This window comes from Arachis ipaensis, chromosome B8, assembly GCF_059453495.1.
Source record: "Arachis ipaensis isolate K30076 ecotype BB chromosome B8, ASM5945349v1, whole genome shotgun sequence".
Classification (NCBI taxonomy): domain Eukaryota; kingdom Viridiplantae; phylum Streptophyta; class Magnoliopsida; order Fabales; family Fabaceae; genus Arachis; species Arachis ipaensis.
The window spans coordinates 16408816-16426077 of record NC_142443.1 but is presented as its reverse complement, the minus strand read 5'-3'; positions in this window follow the sequence as shown (position 1 = coordinate 16426077).

Genomic DNA, 17262 nt, shown 5'->3' with positions numbered 1-17262 from the left:
GTTTAATATTCTTTATCTTTGCTCTAATATTTCCAGTTGAATTGTTAACTATTTGTAAATTTGTTGAACACTGCAAATTCCCGTATATGACATTATTACGTTTAGGAGAGATTGGTAGGAGGATGGATCTTAGTACACATGCTCATATAGAAAATATTGTAATTGAATCCTTCCAATCTCCTTTTGAAGAGATAAAGTATGATGCTTCTTATGCTCTTGGTAATATCGCTGTTGGCAATCTTCCAAAATACTTACCGTTTATCTTGGATCAGATTGATAATCGGCAGAAGAAACAGTATCTCTTGTTTCATTCTTTGAAGGAGGTATGTTTCCTTGAACAAATATTTTTTCCTTGATTGTGATTTCGTGCAGATATTTATGGAAGATGCAATTCTATTACCCTTTCTTACCCAGGCATTGGCATATTATATATAATATTATATTGCCTTTTATTTCAATACCTGTCTACTGCTTCTACTGAATGTGTAATGGGAACAAACAAAAAGTTTAAGCATCTATGGATGAAATTTGACCAAGTTAGAGTCCATTCTTTTTTTTTATACTCATTGATCTGTGTAGCTACTAGATTTTTCCTTTTTATTAATTGTGAATTTAGAAGTTAGTATATACTTTTTTTTGGTGGGGGGATGTCCCTCTCCCCTAAAAATGAAAATTTTAGTGTATAAAAGCCTTTACTTTGTTCTTGTGTTTCTGTTTTTACTCTTCTAGTTCCACCATTAGATTTTGGATTCACGCTTCTTTATTTTTCCCCTTAATACAATAAATGAAACTCGTGTCCAATTCCATGGTTTCTAAGATTGACACTATTGGATTATTTTTAATTTTAAAAGATTGTGATTTGTGATGGCTAGTACTCGGTGTGCGGACGATATCAAGTTCAATGGTTCTACTTTTACCGTACTATTTGGTCTCTATTTTAAAAATATTTGTTCTTATCATGTTGGGAAATTTATATACAAACTTAAGCTTCATTTTGAATTGTGTATTGGTGTTCAGGAAGTAATGGGTCAGGAATTTTCTCATGAAGGGTTAGTAGCGAGCATATATCATATGATCAGGATGAGCAGGAGGAAGATATGGAAGAGAAGTTGACGTGGATTATATGGATGAGGACGACACAAATGTGAAACCAATGTTCGATTATCACGGCTTCGATGAAGGGTATAACATTGACTCACTCGAAGACATTGGGATGATTGAATTTTAGAACATCAGGGACGAAGATGTATGTCATTTTCATTTTTCTGATGTCGACATTGCATTTGAGTTCTACAATAGATATGCAAGGACAAGAGGCTTTAGTGCTCGGAAGAATAGGACTAAGAAGAGTCGTGCGGGCGTAAGGATTTAGACCGCAAAATAATTATGGCATTGAAAACTTTAAGAGAAAACCTACTCCCGAGACAAGGTGTGGCTACAGTGCAATGATGGAGATTCGTCTAGATGCACCTAGTGGTCGTTGGTTTATTTCTTATTTTTCTGATGAACACAATCATCCGCTTCTGGATCCTCGGTTGACTGGATTGCTTCTGGGCATAGATTCATGTCTGAGGATGATATTGGCCACATGATTAACATGAAAAAGAGTGGGATTATTGTTGAGTAGATATATCGGGCATTAGCAAATCAGGCAGGTGGCTACGAGTATCTCTTCACGCAAAGGGACATGTACAATAAAATAGCAAAGCAGAGGCGCCAATTACCTGGTGATGCATATGCAGCTTTGAAGTATCTAGAAGATCAAGCAACAAATAACCCTTCTCTCTATTTTAATCATCACATGGATGCCGATGGTACTTTGTGCAATTTATTCTAGTGCGATGGTCTCAGTAGGGCAGATTACTCATTATTTGGCGATGTGTTGGCTTTTGATGCTACCTATAAGAGGAATAAATATATGTGTCTATTGGTGGTATTTTCTGCTGTCAATCATCACAATCAAACAATTATCTTTGCTGCTGCTTTAATTTGTGATGAGGAAAAAGACACATATAGGTGGTTGTTACAACAACTGAAGGTGGCAATGAATGGGAAAGCACCTGTTTCGGTTATCACGGATGGTGATCTATCAATGAAGTTCGCCATTGAGAAAGAGTTTCCTAATGCACATCATAGATTATGTGCGTGGCATCTGATTCGCAATGCAACAAGTAACATTGGGAAGCCCCATTTTACCTCCATGTTTAAAAAGTGTATGTTAGGAGACTATGAAATTGATGTATTTCATCAAAAGTGGTTTGAAATAGTTGAGGGATTGGTGCACGAAATTATGATCATCAATGACACCAACAACTTGGTACGCACAATTGTAATCTCAACTCTTTGTCACAACTCCGCACAACTAACCAGCAAGTGTACTGGGTCGTCCAAGTAATAAACCTTACGTGAGTAAGGGCCGGTCCCACGGAGATTGTCGGCTTGAAGCAAGCTATGATCATCTTGTAAATCTCAGTCAGATGGATTCAAATGGTTATGGAGAATTGATAATTAAAAGATGAATAAAATATAAAATAAGATAGAGATACTTATGTAATTCATTGGTGAGAATTTCAGATAAGCGTATGAAGATGCTTTGTTCCTCCTGAACTTCTGCTTTCCTATTGTCTTCATCCAATCATTCATACTCCTTTTCATGGCAAGCTTTATGTTGGGTTTCACCGTTGTCAATGGCTACCTCCCGTCCTCTCAGTGAAAATGGTCCAAATGCGCTGTCACCGCACGGCTAATCATCTGTCGGTTCTCGATCATGTTGGAATAATCCTGCCAAATGGTGATTCAACATAGATTCTACATCTTGGAACCAAGCCAATTTTGGAGCAGCTTTGTGATAATGAAACCAACCAGCAAAAAGCATTAAGGCTGCAAATACTAATGCACCAATTGCGGTGCAATAAAGTTGTAATTCACTAGTTATTCCAGATGCTTGCCAAATCTGGAAAAAACCGGAGGTTATTTGTATTCCTCGGAAACCCCCGCCAACATCACCATTTAATATTTCTTGGCCCACTATTGGCCAAACCACTTGGGCACTAGGTCCAATGTGAGTTGGATCACTTAGCCATGCTTCATAACTGGAAAAACGAGCACCATGGAAATACATGCCACTAAGCCAAAGAAAGATGATGGATCCATTGATCCTTTTGCGTCTGTCACTATGCCCAACACTCGCGAGTTTAAAGCTCGTCACAGTCATCCCTTCCCAGATCCTACTCGGAATATCACAGACAAGGTTTAGACTTTTCGGATCTCAGGAATGGCCGCCAATAATTCTAGCCTATACCACAAAGGTTCCAATCTTAGATTAGAAACCTAAGAGATACACATTCAAGCTTGTTTGCATGTAGAATGGAAGTGGTTGTCAGGCACGCGTTCATAGGTGAGAATGGTGATGAGTGTCACGGATCATCACATTCATCAAGTTGAAGAACAAGTATATATCTTAGAGATGAAGTAGGCGTGAATTGAATAGAAAAATAATAGTACTTTGCATTAATTCATGAGGAACAGCAGAGTTCCACACCTTAATCTATGGTGTGTAGAAACTCCACCGTTGAAAATACAAAAGTGATAATGGTGTTCATTGGTTTCGGCCCCAGAGAGGAACCAGAAGAACCAAGATGATCCGAAGATGAAAAGTATAATAGCAAAAGGTCCTATTTATAGAGAACTAGTAGCCTAGGGTTTACAGAAATGAGTAATTAATGCAGAAATCTTATTCCGGTCCCACTTGGTGTGTGCTTGGGCTGAGCATTGAAGCTTTCATATGTAGAGACTTTTCTTGGAGTTAAACGCCAGCTTTTGTGCCAATTTGGGCGTTTAACTCCAGCTTTTATGCCAGTTCTGACATTTTGACGCCAGAATTTTTATGCTGACTTGGAACGCCGGTTTGGACCATCAAATCTCGGGCAAAGTATAGACTATTATATATTGCTGGTAAGCCCAGGATGTCTCCTTTCCAATGAAATTGAGAGCGCACCAATTAGGTTTCTGTAGCTCCAGAAAATCCACTTTGAGTACTTCCAACAGCATCTGTAGTCCTTTTTCAGCCTCTGAATCAGATTTTTGCTCAGGTCCCTCAATTTCAGCCAGAAAATACCTGAAATCATAGAAAAATACACAAACTCATAGTAAAGTCCAGAAATGTGAATTTTGAATAAAAACTAATAAAAACATAATAAGAACTAACTAAAATATACTAAAAACATACTAAAAACAATGCCAAAAAGTGTATAAATTATCCACTCATCAAGGATTTGGTGTCGAAAACAAGAATTGGGTCCTAGATATGTATAAAAAGAGACATTCATGGGCAACTGCACATATAAGAGGGAAGTTTTTTGCTGGTTTTTGGACTACTTCTATAAACTCAATCATTGCAAAGTATGTCAATTCAAGGTACAATCTGGTTGAGTTCATTCACTTTAATCGATGTTTCAACCATATAAGGTGGAAAGAGGTCCAGGCTGACCTCGCATCTATGAATGGGAGACCCAGTATGCAAACTTGTTTTCAACAGTTAGAGAGGAGTGCTGCCAATGTTTACACCCTATCAATATTTCATATGTTCCAACCAATCCTTGTACGGGCTACATCAATGAAGGTAATAAATATGAGGCAAACTGGCTCTTATGTGATTTACTCTATCGGTTTGGACCGAACGCCAAATGAGATGTGGCATGTATTCTGTTGTGACATTGAGATGGAATTCAATTGTTCATGTATGAGAATGGAATCATTTGGCATACCTTGTGAACACATAGTTTGCGTCTTGGTGCATGAAGATATAGAAGAGTTGCCAAGGTCATTAGTCTTGCCTCAGTGGACCAAGACTACCAAAGTAGGTTTGCAAAATGCGGTCGGATTTCATTAGGATTCTTTGATGCTAAGTCAATACGGTTGTTTGATGGATTGGTTTAGACAACTAGCCAACTTTGCTTGCCAAGATAACGAGAGATTTATCTTTACACGGGAAATGGCTATGAATTTGTTGAAACAATTTAAGGAGGAAGATGCTACACAAAAAGAGTTGGTCAATGATGTAGATAGTGTAAGAGATGATGTACAAGTAAATGCTTCTGGAGCTGGGCTTGCAACCAACGATCTGGGACATAGCATGCCAAGAGACCCAAGAAAATGTAGGACAAAAGGGAGGACTTCACAGTCCAAAAAAAGAAAACATCGATGTGGACAGTGTGGCATGAAGGGCCACAATCGAACAACTTGTCGTGTTCGTCGCGGCATTTCACAGTTAGAAGGCCGTGGAAATGACACAGTTGATAATGACTCGGATGATCACATGAACGTTGAAGATGATTCAATGGTAAGTATTTTTACCAATGAGGTATGACAAAGTTTTAATTGCTGCTTATTAGCTAGTACTAATGATATTATATTACTGATATTGTAGGTATATGATGAGAATACTTCGTACAGTAGCAATGAAGTGCTGTAATAAGGTATAGTTAATGGTTTAAGTTTCTGGTATTCTCTAATTTTTATTTTATTTGGGATTGGTGTTTTTTTTTTTAATTTATTTTTGTTATATTTAATCTTATTGGAATGCAGCTTTTGCAATGGTTGTTGTTGTTCGTGTTTATGACTAAAGGTTGAGGTTTGTACTCTTGTTATGGCTTGATGCTAGTTTATGGCGAATCCTTTCATGGTTCTTAAGCAATTCATATGTTCACGTTACCTTCTTTGAAGTTTAATTTATATATTTAATTTTTTTTCAAGAATGGTAGGCAACAATAATTGAATTCAAGATTAATTGGTCATAGAAATTTTGATACTATGTCATGAGTCATCTCTTGAAAAGGTTTATTGGTTTAAGCCGTAAGCTCAAGTCTCAAGAATGAATTTAGTGGGTTGTATTATGATGCGATGGTGTTGCTGAAATCCTATTAGAAAAAGAAATGTTTACTTTTTAATCCCTCTCTCTAGCTTTGATAGACTTATAGCTTAATCTGTTAAAACTTTACAACCTTTGGAGTTTCAGGTGTTTTAGTTTTATTTGAATCATGCTTAACTGTGGCTAGATGTCTTTCTAAATTAACTGATTCAATTCCATGCTTGCTGATTGTAGTAACATTTCCTCTTAAAATTTGTGTGCTGAGAACTAGTGAGGATTCTCTTGAAGTGCCTTTAAATCCTGAATAAGAGGACTATTGTCAAAGGTCCTATTGAGACGAATCATCAAGCTGAAGAAGTAAGATTGTTGTGTCAAATAAAAGTGAGCCAAAATAGAATTTGCAGCTAATTGATTTTGCACCGCAGCTCAGAGACTGAGTAGGGAGTAAAAGCCTAGCTTTTCTAATTTTTACATTAGATAAAGATAATTACTTAATTTTTATTTTGATTGTAAAATTGTAAAACTTTAATTAGATTATATTTGTCCCAAAACTATACCTAACTTTAATTAGATTATATTTGTCTCAAAACTATACCTAACTACCCTCTTGAATAGTACATGATAGTATGATAGAATTACTTACCATTTCTTATTTTGGTGAGGCAGAAAAACTACAGAAAGGCTCAAATTCTATAACAAGGGCATTGACCCAACAAATTCGGTGCATGCCAGAAGGTGCTTTTAATAAAATTAACGCTGAAAGAGTATTTCTTTATCAAGTTGTAACTTATTTATTATTTTTTATATAACACAATAAATAAATATAATATTATAATTCAATGTTTAAATATAAGAGATAAATATAAAAAAGAAAAAAAATAGCTAAAGTATTCCAATTCTTTTTATATATAAGTATATATTATCTTTTTCTTTTCCAAAAAAATTATCTTAGATTTAGGATAAATAAAATTTTAACATGAAAATAAGGGGGAAAAAGCTCTCTTTTTTTTGTTAATTATGGAAAAAGAGGAAGTGTGACCAAAGTTTTCTTAACTTTTCTCAATGTTATTCCGGAGTTTATGCCATTTTTCAAACAAACTTCTTTATGAGCTCTTAGCCTTTTGTGGATTTTGGAGCCATTTTTTTAAACTGACTTTGGTATAGGCATTTTTAGGCTTTTGAGATTCTATTAAGAAAGGGTTTCTGAGACCGCGTTGAACTCTTTGATTCGATTTATCCACAGGGTATGCATATAATTTTTATCATCTTTGATTTACTTGTAATTCAATGGATTAAAGAAAGGTTTAATTATTTTATTGGTCTTATAATTTGAGTACTTTTAATTAGGTTTTTATATAATTTTTTAATAGAATTCTTACACTACTTTTAATTTTATAATTAGGTCATCAAAAAAGAAGAACCATATAACCGAATAATGAGCATGATTAGAGAACGAATCATTATTATCTAATTTCAAGATTCCAAGTAATTTTCTTGTTTTAGTTGTGAAATATATATTATATAGTTTATTTTTTACTTTAATGAAGAAGAGCTCATCAAAAAAAAATTGAACAAAAATGAAGTAAGTAGCACTGATGATTTTGAGTTTTATTCAGAATTATAGGTTCTTAATAGGATAACGAAAAAGTGATACACAATGAGAGAAATAAAAAATAGTTAATAAATAAATTCATCTATTTTAGTAAGTCTAACAAGAAGACAAAAATAATTCTTTCCAATTTCAGGAATTATGTTATGGGTGTATCATAAGTCACCATAATTGAAACCTCTCGTTAACATCTGCTCGTATCTTATTCCAATCTCCGGTGACGAAATCCAATACTAAATACATTCTACTCCTTTCCTCATGCAGTTGTAATTTATTTTACTAAATGTTAACACATGTATTAGTGTAATTAAAGAGCGAAATTCTCTATGTTAAAAGTTATCTTTGGGGGGACCACAAGAGTAAATTCCTGTTGCACATCCATCCATTGCATAACCCATACAGCTGAATCATTGTTGTGTGAAAACGTATCATGTAATACAACATAAGGCTGTCGAAAGCAATATATATATATATATATATATATATATATATATATATATATATATAAAATATTAAATTAAATAATCAACAATTTGAATAATTACCTATTTGTGCACCTAGGAATACCTATTGCCCTACGGACTTCTCAACCCTCGAAACTTACTATTTCTTGTATACCACAATCTGCATACTTCTCTGAAAATATTATTTCAGAAAGAGCCACTCTTTGTAATCAGAATATTGTGCTTTATTATTCGAAGTAATGTTATTATTAGCTTTGTTTTTATAGTAGGAGAACTTACTATATTTCTAATATGATGCTTGCGTGGTTCATCATCTTCAACCTTACAGTGAGAGTCTAAATGATAAAGTATTTTGTCAGGAATGCTCATTACCATTAGATACCAGTGATTATTCTCTTTGATTGGGACATATATATGTATAACAAATAGGATGTAATATGTATAAATATAAATTTGAGTACTTTTTATTATAATAAAAATATTTCAATAATTAATGAGAACTTACAATTTGAAGGTCACGAGTTGGTGGCATATAATGTGCATATTTTTTCAGTAGGTCATGATCCTCCATATGTAACGACACGTCATCCTAGGTATGTTTGAGCACAATGGTTATTTATTTTACTTAGTTAAAATGAGGAAATCAAGATTTTGACTTACCGCAAATGATGGTGGAAGGGACCAAACATTCCTTAATTTGGTCATGCTAATATTTGATGTTATCTTCAATGCCATCAGCTTTATTACCAGTTCAGACACTTGCTTTCCAGGTACAAGACAAAACAGATCTTCTCTATTTGCAGTTGTATCGTGAATATGAACCAAATCCTCTCTAACACAAAGCCAACATGTTAGCCACAGAGATAACTAAAATTAAAAATAAAAGATAAAAAAATACTCACGCTATATCATTATCAGCAGCAGAGATGTACATAGCCATATTGACCAAATCCTCACTCAACCTCATATCTTGTGGTGGTTTGAATGAACAGTTAAGATTCTGCACAAAATATAAAGATTATCTACAATATACGTATTTGAATACTATGCCAATAAATTATTTTTAACTAAATCAAATACCTTTGGGATTGAAGTTGACTTGAAAGCCATTTTTTTTGTTTCGTATACGTCGTTAACCGTGCACTGTCTATGGTGAAAGTTAAAGGCCCTTTGCGTACTCTAGTTTCCACCATCTTGCTTGATAGTTGACTTTTCTGCTCAAGTTTTGGCATTTTAGCTGGTCGTGCAAACGCTATGTTTTGGATAGATGGTTGATTATTGACTCTTGCCAATTTGTCCTTTTGCCTTACAAACGTACTCGGATGTTCTTACACAGTTTTATTAGTTTTGCTATTTCTTTAAAAACCCAATATTGACTTTGGCATCGACTTTTCTTCTCCATCCAAGCATATTTGCGTCCCTTTGTAGAACGATGGTGGCAGATTCTGTAAAATTTCAACGTCCTTATTTTCGTCAGATAAATCCGTAAACACACAATGTTCGAACTTTACTTGCAACGGACAAGAGTTTTTCTTTGTTACATCACCACAGGATTTATTCTTCATCTCAAATAGGTCGGTATTGTCGAATTTCTCATGCTTCTCATCAGTCTTACATTGAAGGGCGGTTAATTTATCAAGTGAATTCTTCGCCATCCACATTACTTTCTCCATCTCATCAACTCTCTTGGATAAAGACTACATAATAAAAAGAAAATTAGCATTAGTATATATAAATAATATTGTAATTTATCATGAGTTGGATATATTACCTCTATTGCATGTAGTATTTGTTTCAACGGAGAATTTTCAATAATTTCCATCGAAAAAGATCCAATATGATCGTCTACTATTTTTTCTTCCATTGTTCTATAAGATTGTAATTTTAGTTTTAGCAAAGATAGTTATTAGTGTTCTATGCTTGAGTGTTTATATATTGAGTATTTATATATAAGAATAAGATTATGTTTCACACAACTAATTTTCTTTTAATAATTTAAATATGATAACCAATAATTTATAATTTAACTTTAAATTAAAAATCAAAATTTATCCAAAATTTAACAACTCTCCACGGCCAAAATTATTATCCTTTTCTTTTGTATTAAAATAATAATAAATTTGAGGTTATATTTTAAATATTAGCTTTTTAAAAAAAGATAAAATTAGATTATTTTATATAATCTTATTATTCTTAACTTCTTTTTATCTTACTCTAATTAGATAACTTTATTTAAAAAAAAAGATAGACATAAAATATTTTAAAATTTGTATTATTTTTATCTTATCTTATCTTTTATAACCAAATTTGCTATATATTCATCCTAAGGGGTTATATGGTACAATACAAGACAAAATACTATATGAGTAAGTAGTAAAAGATTATTCCAATGAAAAATATGCAGGTCAAGAATATGTTTAACGATATAACAAAAAGGATAAAAAAGTTAGAATCGGTCATTCATGTTCTACACCAAAAGATTGATGTGATCATGGCACAACAGATAACTTCCACAAATAGTAGTTCGATATTGGATCCTACTGTAGTTGTGCAATCTTTGGAAAGTACAAAAACTAGTGATCTTACTAGTATCCTGCCTTTTCAACCAAAAAAGTTATTCCACTCGGATATTACTCGTGAAGCAACAACTCCACCTAATGGACAACCACATGTTAAAGTAGGAGCTATACTGCCAAAGGTAACCTTAAATTTTTTTTTCTTCTTTGTTTTACTTTTTTTCTTTTTTATATATTTTTAGTGTAATCTTGAAACTATTTTTTTAACTGCAGTGGTGGACACTTATTGCATTTGAGCCTACATCTTCGATGATGTTAACCGATTCTCAAGCCGCTGTTGTAGCCTATATTTTTTCAGATACGTTAAATCCATACGTGTGATTTATGATTATGTGTAATATATAATGGTTTCAAAATGGTATGATTCTTTCAGCTAACCATTTTATGACTTTAGCAGGTCTGAAGAGTTGGTAATCTCAGATAAAAAAGGTTATAGAAGTACATTTAGATGTCTTATGCCGGATAGAAGTGTCGAATCACGAGTAAGTATAGAGGTCAATGCATATTATACTTTTTTGTAATTATATTTTTAAGCCTCTATTTACCTATAAACATGTTTTACATATAAATTTAACATATTGTAGGTTATAAATCTGGTTGCACTTATGATGACACGTGTATTTTGACGTAGGAATGAAGATCCTATTTGCTGGTTCATGCCTGAACATTTTGCAGTAAAATTATCCACAATAATATTTCTAAATTATTAGTTAATATTTTTGTCTAATAGTTTGAGTGGATATACTAATTTATAAAGATGTTCTTTTTTCTAGACTAAACCATGCATGTACTCACACGAGTAAAGTTTATAATTAATTTATCAATTCAAAAATAGTTGGTAAATTAAAAAAATATTTTCATTTAACAATAATTTTTTGTTTGCAGTGATATGCTTTAAGCGACAAATACAAACCGGCCGAGGTTATATGTGATTTCCTTGGAGCTTATATGTCACTGAAAATTAGCCACATCATTAGGGTACAAGTGACCAATTTGTTTCCCATTAATATACTATTATATTTTTTAAAATGTTTATAATGGTTTAAGGTTAATTGCAGGTTTTTATCCCTATCTATGAGGAATTACATTGGTATTTGGTTATTGTTGACTTTATGAGTCGTCGCTTAATCTTATTGGATTCACTGCCTTGTGTCAGAAAACATTAACAACGCAAAAGGAATGCAATTAAAGTGGTAATTATTTGTTATAAATCAGTACTCAATCATCTAGAATCGCTTAACAATTTAACAATTTAAATAATCGTTTACTGTAACTAGTACTCTTAGTCAATTTAAATCATGTACAATTCACTCTTTTTATTTGTGTCATGAATTCACTCTTGTACAGAAAACTTATTTAGAAGTGATGTTAGATGATCATCTTATTGATGATGATAAGTCTAAAGTTGTAGATTGCTCCACTTTTTGGCCTATCACACCTTTTGGCCTACCCACTCAAAAAAATAGATCGTAAGTCTAATATTTAATTTTTTTTAAATATCATAACTCGTTCAATAGTTTATATATTATATGTATATAATAACTATTTGTTGAATGCTTAATATCTTAGGAATGATAGTGAAGTTTGGGTGACCAGTTGGATGAGAAAATGTACTTTACAAGATGACTTTAATATTCAGGTCATATTTATATCAAAGTATTTTTAACATAATTTTTTCAATACACTTCTAATTAGAATTATATTGTTGGTGCTCTAAGCAGATTAACGACTCCACACGAATGAGACTTGCCGTGGATCTGGTTTTAGAGGAGTACAACAATTTGTGTCTCGTAATCCAAGAAAATACTTGGCAATATAGGAGCAAGGTGGAAGCAGAGCATGAAAATATTTGAGAATGAGGAATTATCTTTTTAGATATTTTTAATATTTTCTTTGAAAGACAAATTACTAAGTTATGTTTCATTAGTTTATACACTAATTTATCCTTCTTCTATACATTACAGTTCTATATTACACATTTTCTTTACTTTATCAGTTAATATAAATTATTCATAACCTATATATTCCCGTAACTAATTATTGCTGAGTATGATAGATACAATATAACTTAATCCAAAAAATAAACAAGAGAAAAGTTTAAACATATTCTTAATTTATAAGATATAATTGATCTATCTTAATCCAAAAATGAACAAGAGGAAAGTTCAAACAAAAGGAGATTGGAAGGATTCAATGACATAATTTTCTATATGAGCATGTGCACTAAGATCCTTCCTCCTATCAATCTCTCCCAAACATAGAAGGGCAAGGTGCTGCTTAGCAGAGTTAGAACTGCTGTCATCCTTTAGAATGTCTGTCAGCATTTTTACTGTGGACGAGTTCTTATGTATCCAATTCAATTTATTCAAACATAGAAGCGAAATATAATGTATCCAATTTTTATAATTCAACTATTCAACACTTTCTTATGTCATTTGCATAGAATCAATTACAAAATCACTTAGTCCTTGACATATTAGTGTATAATAAGAAACTTCATTCAAATGCTTGTTTATTTTGAATAAAATGCATGAAATTAAGCTAAAACTACTTAAACTACCTAGCTAATCTAACCAAAATGTGAATGCATCAACGAACACTTCTGATCCCCAGTAGCAAGGCACAGAACAACCACACATTGAGCTATTGAATGCAAGCTTGTTTGGCAATGCCACTTGACTGTGGTGAAGGCTTGGCGCTGGCAAGTAGTGACTCCAGCAGAGAATCAAAGCTAGTATTTGCAGAATAGACTAAAGCAGCAAAAAAATTTTGTAAAGCCAAAAGGGCTTGCCCCTGCAGCAAAGAGCTTTTAATTAATGTCAGAGCTTGAGGAAGAACTTTGTTTCTAACAGCTAGACCAACACTAGGACTGGACCTCTTGTCACTCATTAACGTGCAGTAGAGTTCAAGGGCAAGAGTTGTCATATCCTTAACCTCCTGATCCTGATCTTGGTTGATTAAGCGCGACATAATGCCAAGACTGTTAAGAACCTGCCAAGACTGCAGTAGGACATTTATCAGCTAGCTTTGAGAGTATGAGATGGCAATGCATTTTAACATCATAATGATCTGAAAAATACAAGATTGTTATCCTTCAAATTACAGATATATTAATAAGTATTGAAAAATAATAAAGGGAGGCAGGATCCTCAACCCCTAAAGTATTACATAGTTCATCAGATTTAATAATAGCTATGAAATAAATTTACCATGGTTAACATTGCCTAAGCTTTAGTAAGAAACATACAAATCTAGTCCTCTGGTACATCAGTGAAAATCATCCTCTAGTACATTGACATCTAAATTTGTGCAAACATACTAGGAAAATGGATAAAGGGGATAGTTAAATATCTTAAAGCTAAATATTAGATCGTTGTATGAGAATCATCTAACTCGCATGCATGACGAAAGGTTATAACAAAATCTCACCATCCAACCCAGATTTCAGATAAGGAACAATGAATGATGAGGGGTTCACTTGATCAAGACAACTATCCAATAATGTGTCCACACATTCGAACGCTGCCTTCCTCAATTCAAGATCAACTGTCCGTATAAGCTCTTGCTGTGAAACATACATTATAAAAATAAGACCAACTTCACTAATATGAGATTCTACGTTGTTAAAAGTAGGCTATGAAATTCAAATGTCATTACAAATTATATGAAAATTACTGTAAATAACCCATCACAGTAAAGATGAATGCAGGTGCATATCGTAATGTCATGCTAAATTCTAAAAACTCTCGTGTGGCAAAAAACAACAAATCAAGTTGCCTTAACAATTGTCTGATCATAGATAAGAGGCAACAGATCAGGAAGAAGACCTTTGATGAGGTTCGGCTTATTGTGTTCAAATGTGCTTAAAGCCAGGACAACAGCTCGTCTAACATGCTGCATGGTCATAAGAACAATCAGTGTGACAAGATTTAAATCTAATAAGCTGCCAGTAAACCAGAGAGAGAGAGAGAGAGAGAGAGAGAGAGAGAGAGAGAGAGAGAGAGAGAGAGAGAGAGAGGAGGGGGGAGTGGTGTTAAACTCACACTGTCATTATCCTTGATAAGCATTAGAAATGATGATATCTCGTCTATCTTCTCACGACGTTCCATTATAGAGTACTTTACAGCAATGACAACAGTAGCTTGGATAAAAGCAGCTGGGCTGGTTGTTCTTACCTAAAGAAATTTCAAAACACAAAGATATCCATCATATATAACTTGCAAGTCAAAAGCATGAATACAGCATACCAACAGAAAATTCAGCTACCTTGAGTGCAGGAACAAGTTTTGCAGGTTCAATAAGTGCAATTTTTCCCAAACACTCGGCCACCATATTGCGCACCCCTTCTTCTTCACTTTCACAGTGGTTGAAGAGTAAATTAAGTATTTTCTCAACACTCGACTCTTGAAACTCTGCTTTATCAACAGATTGTCTCACAATTACCTGGGTAAGAAAGGGCAATAGAATTGCATCTTCCATAAATATCTGCACGAAATCACAATCAAGGGAAAAATATTTGTTCAAGGAAACACACCTCCTTCAAAGAATGAAGCAAGATATACTATTTTTTCTGCTGATTATCAATCTGATCCAAGATAAATGGCAAGTATTTTGGAAGGTTGCCAACAGCGATATTACCAAGAGCATAAGAGGTAGCAGACTTTATCTCTTCAAAAGGAGATTGGAAGGATTCAATGACAATATTTTCTATATGAGCATGTGCACTAAGATCCTTTCTCCTACCAATCTCTCCCAAATGTAACAAGGTCATATACGGGAATTTGCAGTGTTCAACAAATTTACAAACAGTTAACAATTCAACCGGAAATATTAGAGCAAAGATAAAGAATATTAAACATAAAAATCACAAAAAGTTAAGGTGAAAGCTAGCTTCATACAAAATATGTTTATAAAGATGCATAAAAATTCAATCACAGGCATTATCATAAAAAGAATGCTCTTTTTGTTTAGCACAAGCACATCAAGTATCTCTAGTTAAGATATGTATCAGATATATAAAGCAAATCGAAAATATTATGAAAAGTAGTTGAGTTCTTAATTACAATGAATACAATTTAATTTTAGATGTCTACACTGCATTGAAGGAAATCTCTTTTTCGATTCAACCCATACTTTCATAATACAGTATTCAGATACTAACAACTTGAACTCAACTACTAACCATTTGAACAAATTATTCAAATACTAATTTAGGATACAGTATTCAGTAAGCAAATTGATGGTTTTTAGTGGCTAAGAGAAGGGGGTTGAATCTTAGCCCATTTTTCACTTGACAATACTTGTTGGTCTTTCAAACAACTTCTGGTAACTTTTTGTCTTTTTTTTCTCGTAACCAACCACGAGACTTTTTCTTTTGTCTCGTACCCTGCCACGAGACTTTTCTTTTTGTCTCGTCAATCAACACGAGATATTTTTCAGTTTTATCTCCTATACAGCAGAAACAGAAATGGAGTAGAAGAGAGAGAAAATTGCACCCAGATATATCCTGGTTCAGCTACTAAGTGCAGTGCAGCCTACATCCAGTCTCCATCACAACAATGATGGAATTTCACTATAATCATCTTTGATTACAAACATCAATTCTCCTTAAGAACTACCCTTCCTATCTGGGACAAGTTCAGAATCTAAACCCAATCCTAAACTTGACTTGGTTACAGCCAAGCTTTCACTGCAAAGTGCTAACCCAACTTGCAAGGGGATTCCCACAGAATCATGAAACACAACACAGATGTACAAAGAAACTCTAAGGACATCTATGGCTTTTTCTTTTAATTTTGCACTCTCTACCTTTTTCCGCTCTATGGCTTTTCCATTGCAAATCTCACTGTTTGCCTTTTTTCTATGAGACTCAAGACAGACAAAATTAAACAGAAAAATTACAAAATGAAAAATATTGAAGGAGAAGAACTTCTGTTAGCTTAGGTAGCTATGAGAACCCTGTGCCTTGCACTCTCACTCCTTGAATCAAACCCTGACTGTTCACCCTTACTTATAGAGAGAAGCCTCCAAGGTTGAAACCAAACAAACCAAGCCAATCTTCTTCTTCTTCAACCAGAACCGGTTCGACCAGAGAGAGAGAAGAGATAACCTATGCAAAACCCAACATGCAATTACCTCTAGTCCTTCCTTGGTCACCAATCTTCATCAATCCGAGCCCTCCATCCTTGCATTGCCTTGCTCTCCAAGATGAACTCCTAGCCCTTGATACTTCATGATGATGATAGCTTCATCTGCTCCAATCTCTGTCTCTTCCATCACGTAGCCACTGTAGCTACCTCCTGTGGTGGTTGAGCAGAATCAGAGACAAGCCATCTCTCCAAGGATCTTCTTCTCTGACTGAGATCTTCTCTTCCATTTTTGGTATGGAGAGTCCAAGATCTTTTCACAAAATCTTACCACAAATGAATGAGAATCTTAGCCACATCATACTTTTAGTTTTTTTTTTCTTGTCATCATTGTGATGGTCTTGTAGCGTGCTTCTTCTTCTCTTCGGTGGCTAGTTGTAGCTTCCATGGTTTGCTGTGTAAAGACCGAAAAGAGAAGAGAGTTGAGAGAGAAGATAGAGTTTGAAAGAAAAGCAATTAAATGAAATAGAACAAATTAATTAAAATGAGTTGCTTTTTACTTCCATCTATGTTGAGTAGCGTATAGCATTAATGCAATCAATCATGTCAATCACACTTTCTCTCTTATAGTTCCCAATGTAAGTTAAATTCAAATTAA